Here is an 8,015-nt window from a genome sequence, read left to right as displayed (position 1 = left end):
AGGGTTGGGAGCGAGTGTAAGAGAGAGAGAGAGGTTCCAGGTTGTTGTATTGAGAATATTCAGGAGAATATTTGTCATTGTTCCAATGATAATAAACAAACATTTGCATAAAGCATATTTGTACACTCATATATTACAAACTTCGAAAATATTCCTCTAAGGTACATTTAGAAAAGATAAAAAATGTGCGATTAATTTGCGATTAATCGCGATTAATTATGGACATCATGCGAGTAATCGCGATTAAATATTTTAATTGACTGACAGCCCTACATTTTTTATGTATTTAGTTTTGTTTATTATTTGCTAGCTGTTTTCCTCTCATCATCATCATCATAAACCATGTTTTGCTTTTCAAGTACATTTTCAGGTCAGGTATAATTACTGTTATGTCAAAGCCAGTTGTTCAACTTAAGCCCCCATGAGGCACTGACGTTCAGTTAAGTCTCTGTAGTATAACTTGCTATTTCAACAGTTTTACACAACTGATTTGATTCTTATGTTTTGAACATTGTAGTAACCACAACATTCCTGTACCAAATAGCTGGAGAGAGAAGGGTTCAGTAAGTAGGGTGTGCAAGAGATCTTAGGTCTTTTAGGTCTAGATTGGTGAAATCATTTTAAGGCATGCCACCATCTTTCCTGCTGTATGCCTGAAGCAACTTCTTTGGGAAGGGCTACAGCCTTCAATAGAATTACAATGAGTTATTTGACAATCTGGCTTAAGTGACCAACATATGAGAGAGAAAAACCAGATCTGATAACATGAATGACTAGCCTATTTCAATCAGTAAAGTTATTTTACTTGGTTTGAACTTCAAAAAGTCAATTGGTCAATTTACCCCCAGATGGCTCAATTTAGCAGGCTTTTTTCTGTCAGCAAAGCATCCACACATTTTAAAATCTATTGAAGCATGGAATATATACAGGTAATCTAATATGGTATTCCTATGTGGTTGGCATAATTGATAATTCTCCACATCAACCAAAGTTTTTTAATTGGCAAGGCATGCATTTGTGATGTACTGCTGCTCTACCGGAAATATGTGCCAGGAAGAATGGCATATCATTTTCACAACCAATTAAATGTTGAAAAACTCCATTATACAAATTCTACTGTCTGTATCCAAGCAAAACAGCTGACATATTAGTTATTAATTTATATCTATTCAGCGTTGCATTAATTTGTGCAGAAGGTAAAACAAAGCATATGGCTGTAAATGACAATGTCTTCTGGTCCTGTTCCAAATCCTCTTTTGCAGGCGAACGCAGCCTCAGTTATTAAATGATGCTACATAGTTACAATGTGCAAATATACACAAGTAGTAACCTATTTATACTGAACTAAATGTATGTTTTTTTGTTATAGATTAGTTCTACAGTGATAGCTGGTTTATTTAAAGCAAAACCATTACCATTAACCTTTTACTGTATCTATAAAGCGAAGTTCAGGAGTAGATAAAAGCAGTTTATTCCACATATAATTGGTGTGGTATGGTGGTATCATGTGAAAGCTGGGAATAAGGGGCTGTATTATAGAAACTTTGTTTTTAAGTTATTGGTTAATATTTAGGTATTATAAAAGCTAATTCTAATTAAGGAATAATATCATATTTTACTTATTCCTTTCTTATCTCCTAAATACGCAATCAAACATCGGTTATCAACTTTTACGTTTGCCACCGAGGCCAAGCCAAGCTGAATATTACACATTCAAATTTTCAATGTATCGCATTTTAACTAGGGCTGTGAAACGATTACAATTTTTAATCAGATTAATCACAACTTAAAAATTAATCAATCATGATTAATCACCATCCGAACTATGTCCAAAATATGCCATTTCTTTATGTATATTGTCTCTTCGTTTGGTCGGTCTTTTTTCTTCTTCTTATTTGACATAAGAACCACACAACTGCATTAGCGGCCGCTGTCGCCCTCTGTCGGCCGTCAGCGCAACTTAAATGATGACGTTAAACACATTTTTTTTAAAGGCCTTGACGACCGGCCGTTCTGTGGTTCTCCAGATTCTACAGGTGGCCAGTCCGCCCCTGGGTTTCAGCCATATTTCAATATTTTTACGACGACCTCAGTCTTACCAAGCCCCCAGGAAGTGCGCCGGAGTCTGATGAGAATATTCGTTGTGGCCAAACGGTGGTACTACACTTCCGTTTGGTTGCTGGTCCCGGAAACACTTTTTCCCATTGACTTACATTGGGAAAGAGTGGTCTGTAACTCGTTGGATAATTTTTTTTAAACTAAATAAACCACCCAGTATGAACACTTGTATAGCCCTTATTAAAAACATTCGTTCCTCAAGTCGTACAAATGTGCTAATAACGTTATTCTGAGAGTTATATCCCTCTGCATTATGAACGCGCATCCAACCCACGGGACCGCGCCGCCCGGCACTTTCATGTTACGTGTTCAGCAGGTTCAGCATTACATGCGTTTATCTTTACCCATGGATGCACAATAACAACGGACCCATATCGTCTCACTGCCATCCCACGGAGCTGTAATAATGGATATATTGCACATGTTTGCTGTAATTCATCATTTGTAAAATATTATACTACATGGGCTGTATGATTAAATCTTGTACCGTAAATGTTGTATTAAATAAAGTTAATATAACCGACGTTAGATTAACGTCCCTGTAGCTTTTTATTGCACTAAGAAGCTTATTGCACTGTATATATATATATATATATATATATATTAATATATATATATGCAGTGCAATAATTCTTTCATGCTAAATGAAGCTCTGTTGCTTGGATATCACTAGATCCCGTTACAGCGTAATATAAGTACATAACGATTGATGTGCACATTAGCATAATTACTAGGGAGCCGCTAGCTGCTAACTGCCGCCTCGTTAATATCAAATCCATCATAAAAACAAGCCATTACCATGCTGTCATGAACGTGCGGTGCTGTTACGTGTACGCAAATTGACGTGCTTGATGTGAACGAGCATTTTGGTTAAAGTTGCGCATGCGCTATGAGCGCACATACGGGTACTTCTCAGGCATGCCGGGTAATCTGTGACGTTTCGCTCTCTCAAAAGTTGGGCCATTTTATCATTATGTGCCAATGAGCAACTCCCATAGGAATGAATGAGGCCCCACCTCCCACGCTGTATCCAGTTCTTATTATACATCCATGAGTCTTACAGTAGTGTGGTCTAGCAACAGCTAAAGCCTGGTACTGCATGATATTTAGCTTAAGCTAGTTAGCAGCAAAATGCCTCTGTTCTCTACAGATTACTTCCACAAACTTCTACAGAAAATGGCTGTGTTATGTGGGGTTCCTCAAGGCTCCATCTTGGGGTTCTTCTCTTTAAAGGTCCCATGCCATGCTTTTCCGGTTATATCTCTCACAGGCTCCGCCCTCTACTGGACTACGTTATCCTGCGAGCATTCTCCCACTGAGACTTCTATAGACGTAGCCGACCTTGGGGCGGGCCTACCTGAATGCGCCCGCATCTCACTGTATAAAAGGAGGCCTCGCCTCCTGACTATCATCCTTTTCTCTTCAGCAGCGGAAGTGATTCCACTGAGCTTTTAGACGAGAGAAAAAAGAGAGCAATGGAGTCAGTTCTTGACCACAGGACCTGCCCGAAATGTCCAAACCTGATCGCGGGGGCTGATCCGCACCCCTTCTGTTTTTTGTGTATGGGGCCTGACCACGCCGTGAGCGGTATGGACCCAGCGCCGGCATGTTCAGCCTGCCAGATGCTTCTGCTTTTCCTGTCGAGGGAGGCCCCGCAGGAGGAGGTGGAGGATTCAGGATCTCGACGTCGTCGAGATGGGCGATTCAGGAGACGAGGAAGCGCAGTACCGGTCCTCCCTTCCGTGGGGCCAGACGACCCCGATTCCGGAGGAAGAGGACGAGGACGCCTTGATGTCTGGAGGTCCGACTCTCAGGTCTGCGCGGATGGATTTTCCTACCGCCTACCGCTCCCCCCACCGCTGCCACCGAGGCCTGCAAGCCGCCTGAGACAGGGGTTTTACGGCCCGGTGAATCCAGCGCAGCCGACTTTCGTTTCTCCCCAGCTGCCAGATATATGGCGGTGTGTGGAGGTGATATGGCAGCAACCATTTAAAACGAAGGCCCCAGTAGCCGCTATGGCAGGCATAATCATCGGACACGACATGTCCGGGTGTGCCCCCCCTTGTTGAGAACCTGGTGGCCCATCTGCTTTCACGGGCGGCTGGTTGGGCGGGGGGTAAACGACCCCTGCCCCCGCTGCCACAGGACCGAGACACCCTACAATAGCTAGACAAGATGTTCAAGCTCGGTACGCAGATGGCATCTGCAGCTAATAATCTCGGCGTGTTGGGCGTCTCCCTGATCCCCCCTCAAGCAGACGCCCCCGCCCTCCTGTCTCAGGACGGGAGCGATTATCCGGACCGCGCTATTGGTCGGATGAATAATCGGATTCATGGCGTGGCCGCTGCAGCAGGGCGGGTGATTTCCTTGGCCACAGTGGCGTCTCGCCATGTGTGGTTAGGACTCACTGCCCTATCTAAGAAAGACCGAGAAGATCTCCTCGGAGCCCCCGTGTCCACGGAGGGGCTCTTTGGGTCGATCTCCTCGGTTACCCAGCGCTTCAGCCGCCTGGAGGAGGAGAGAATCCAGCGTATCCACATGCTACCGCTGGCCCCTCCTCCGGCCCCGCTACGCTCTCCTCCACGGGTTTCCATGCAGGTGAGGGAGCACAGTGCGACAGTGAAGCGGAGGGAGAGGCGCCGGCACAGGGTTTCCGTGACCGCGGTGCCCTCCACCTCTTCGGCCCATCCCGTGGTATCGACGTATCGGCAGCCGCGGGCTGCGCCGTCTGCCCGGGGCTGACTGGCAGGGGGAGGTAGCTATCATAGTGCTATGCGCGTACAGAGGCATTACGGCCGGCGTATTGCTGTTAGGGAACACACTAAGCCTGGGGCTAAGACGCCAATTAATACAGTTTACCATAGTGGTAAGAGCTGCATTATGGCAGCGCCTGGGTCCCGGGAACAGGCAATGTTTTGCACAGCGCGATTGATCACACACTTGACCAAATTGGGTTTTGCGATCAAAAAGCACCCTCATACCTCACCAACGGGCGTTGTATTTGGGTGTGCTGCTCGATGCAGGCTCGTTGCGCTCCACCCTGTCAGAGAGCAGACGTGCGTCCCTTCTCCGGGCCGTTCAGAGGCTGCGACAGGGGGCGACAGTGACAGCTTTTACTGTCGTGCAGACTCTGGGTCTCATGGCGGGTGCTCACATGGTGGTCCCGTTAGGGTTACTACCAGTGTTCGAAATGGGGGGTGAGTCAGGGGGAGCTTGGCTCCCCTAAAGAGGGGGGGAGCTCCCCTGAAGGCTGACTTTGAGATAAATAGGGGGAGCCCAAAAAAATCGTGCATATTTACACACAGATTAGAAATGTTGAGTTTCTGTAAATACAAGTTCTTGAAATAAATAATAGTCATTGTTCATTACAGTTTCTGAATATTTGTTTAATATTTGTGAATATTTCTGGGTGTTGCCATCTGTACGTGGCGACGCTGCATTCTTTACGCTACTTACGTTGCTATGGTTACGGTGGCGATGCCAACGCAGTATTTTACATTTTCATATTGATATTTGTTTAACTCTGGCTTTGTAATAAAAAAATATGGCGAAACGAAAACAGCCAAGCCTCGCAGCTTTTGGATTCACAAGCAAAGAAGCAAAGGTGTATAAAAATGACAACGTGAACAGCCGGCTTTAAGCGGCGTTAGGGTCAAGTTTGACAGCTCCACACGGAGGTAGAGGCCTGCCGATGCGGAGCCTGAAGAGGCTTCAACAACGGCCACAGCTGCTGGCGCTACCTGCATTAGCAAACCTGACTATGCCCATGACCTGCATTTTAACTAGAAACAAAAGAAAAAAAAGAAAAAAAAAGATGGAGTGACTGGAATGAAAGGTATCCATGGCTTTTCATAAAATTAAAATAAATGTGGATGGGAGATTTGCAAAGAGGCAAAACGTTTATTGATCTCCCTGCCGCTCGCAGAAAAATCCACGGAGTGCACCTTTCACAATAATGGATTCAGGGAAAAGTCAGAAGTGATCAACAGAATAACCTGCGGAAAAAGATTTATAAGCACCATAAGAGCCAGGCAGACCAAAAAGCGATCAAGGTTTTGGAGATGAGAAAAAAAGATGTCCTACCAAACAAGGTAGGCCTATTGGCAATCAATATTGATTTAATTCAGGAAACATACATCTTTCGGTCAACAGAGCGTGCGTGTGACATATTTAGTAGCAGGATGTGCAATGAAAAATAGGGTTCCCCCGAAAGCAAATGGGTAATTAGAACACTGGTTACTACATATGCGCCACATGCAGAGGTGGTTCTCCAGCCTGTGCTTGGATCCCAAGAGGCACAAACGGCGGCTGGTAACCATCCCCCCCTCAGTGGAGGGCAACCTCCGGTTTTGGGGGTCGCCGGATCACCTCCATAGGGGTTCTCCACTGGGACGGGTGACCTCCTACATCACAATTTTCACGGAAGCATCCAGAACAGGATGGGGAGGGACCTGCCTGAAGAGGGCTATAGGTGGGCGCTGGGCTCTAACAGAGTCTCGGCACAGCAACCCCCTAGAGCTACGGGCGGTAGTGTTAGTCCTCCAGCATTTCATTCCCCTAATTCAAGGGAGACATGTAATGTTCAGGAGCGACAACAGCACCACAGTGGCTTATATCAACAGGCAGGGCGGAGTCCGCTCCGCCGCCTTGTTGGCCACAGCGGGGAGGCTGTGGTTATTGGCTTCAGAGGTGGTGTTATCTCTGAGAGCTCTCCATATCCCGGGACTGGAGAACAGAGGGGCCGACCTCATGTCGAGGGGCAGGCGAGTGGGTACTTCACCCGGAGGTGGTGAAGCAGATCTGGGCCTAGTTCGGGAGAGCGGAAGTGGATCTGTTCGCCAGCCGGCGAAACAGCCACTGTGCCCTGTGGTTCTCCATTGCCCTGGGCGAGGACCCGCCCTTGGGGGTGGACGCGTTTGCACACGAGCCATGGCCAAGGAAGCTGCTATACGCCTTTCCACCGCTGCGTCTCATTCTCCCTCTCCTGGGGAGAGTGAGGCGAGAACGTCTGTCAGTCATCCTAGTGGCTCCGGACCACGTTGGGGCGCCGTGGTACTCAGAGATGACACAGATGAAGGTGGGCCAGCCCTGGGCGGTTCCCCAGTTCTGGGGGGCGATGTCTCAAGAGGCAGGTGCAATCGGGGCGTTACCCGCTCTCGGCCAACCTCTCCAGGATTGGCTCCTGAGAGGGACAGGCTGAGATAGGGTGGATTATCAGACAGTGTTATTCAGTCTATCCAGGCAGCTAGAGCTGGATCCACCACAGCCTGTTACAGGCCAAAGTGGCTAGGATTCCAGCGATGGTGTGAGGAGGGGAGAATAGAGCAGTGTTAATTTTGTCAACGAAAACTATGACGAAAAATGTTCACCAACGACCTTTTTGACATGATTAAGACGAGACGACGATGAGCTAAAAATAGATTCTTGATAACGAAAACTATGACGAAATGTATATTTAGTTTTCGTTGACGAAATGAGACGGGACAAAGGTGTTAATTGTGGACTATCGGACATTCAAAATGCAGCATATTTTCCCCCAAGTGTCCGTCTTGTCTGTCAAAATGCACCTTACGTTTCTAACTTGCAATATCATTATTTCCGCTCTCTTCACCTCCAGAAGAGCGATCTCCCTGTGTCTCTCTGTGTGCGGGGGGCGGGGCCTAACAGACACGCTGCAGCGGACACAGAGATCTGCCGGGGACGGAGCGTTCAGAGAGTATAGAGACAAAAAGTGCGTTCAGGTCGAGGGCTATTCAGTTAGGGGTTTTTAGTCTTCCCCCACCCATGGTGGGGCCAGGGAAGCTAAACTGCACGTCCTCTGGGAGCTCGCGAGTGTGTGTTTGTGTAATTTTGCGTTTGTGTGTATTGTACTTGTTTCCCGGGGAAAACACTTACGA

The sequence above is a fragment of the Notothenia rossii genome (assembly GCF_949606895.1).
Source record: "Notothenia rossii genome assembly, chromosome: 7".
In the NCBI taxonomy this organism is placed as follows: domain Eukaryota; kingdom Metazoa; phylum Chordata; class Actinopteri; order Perciformes; family Nototheniidae; genus Notothenia; species Notothenia rossii.
Note: the sequence above shows the minus strand (reverse complement) of the source record.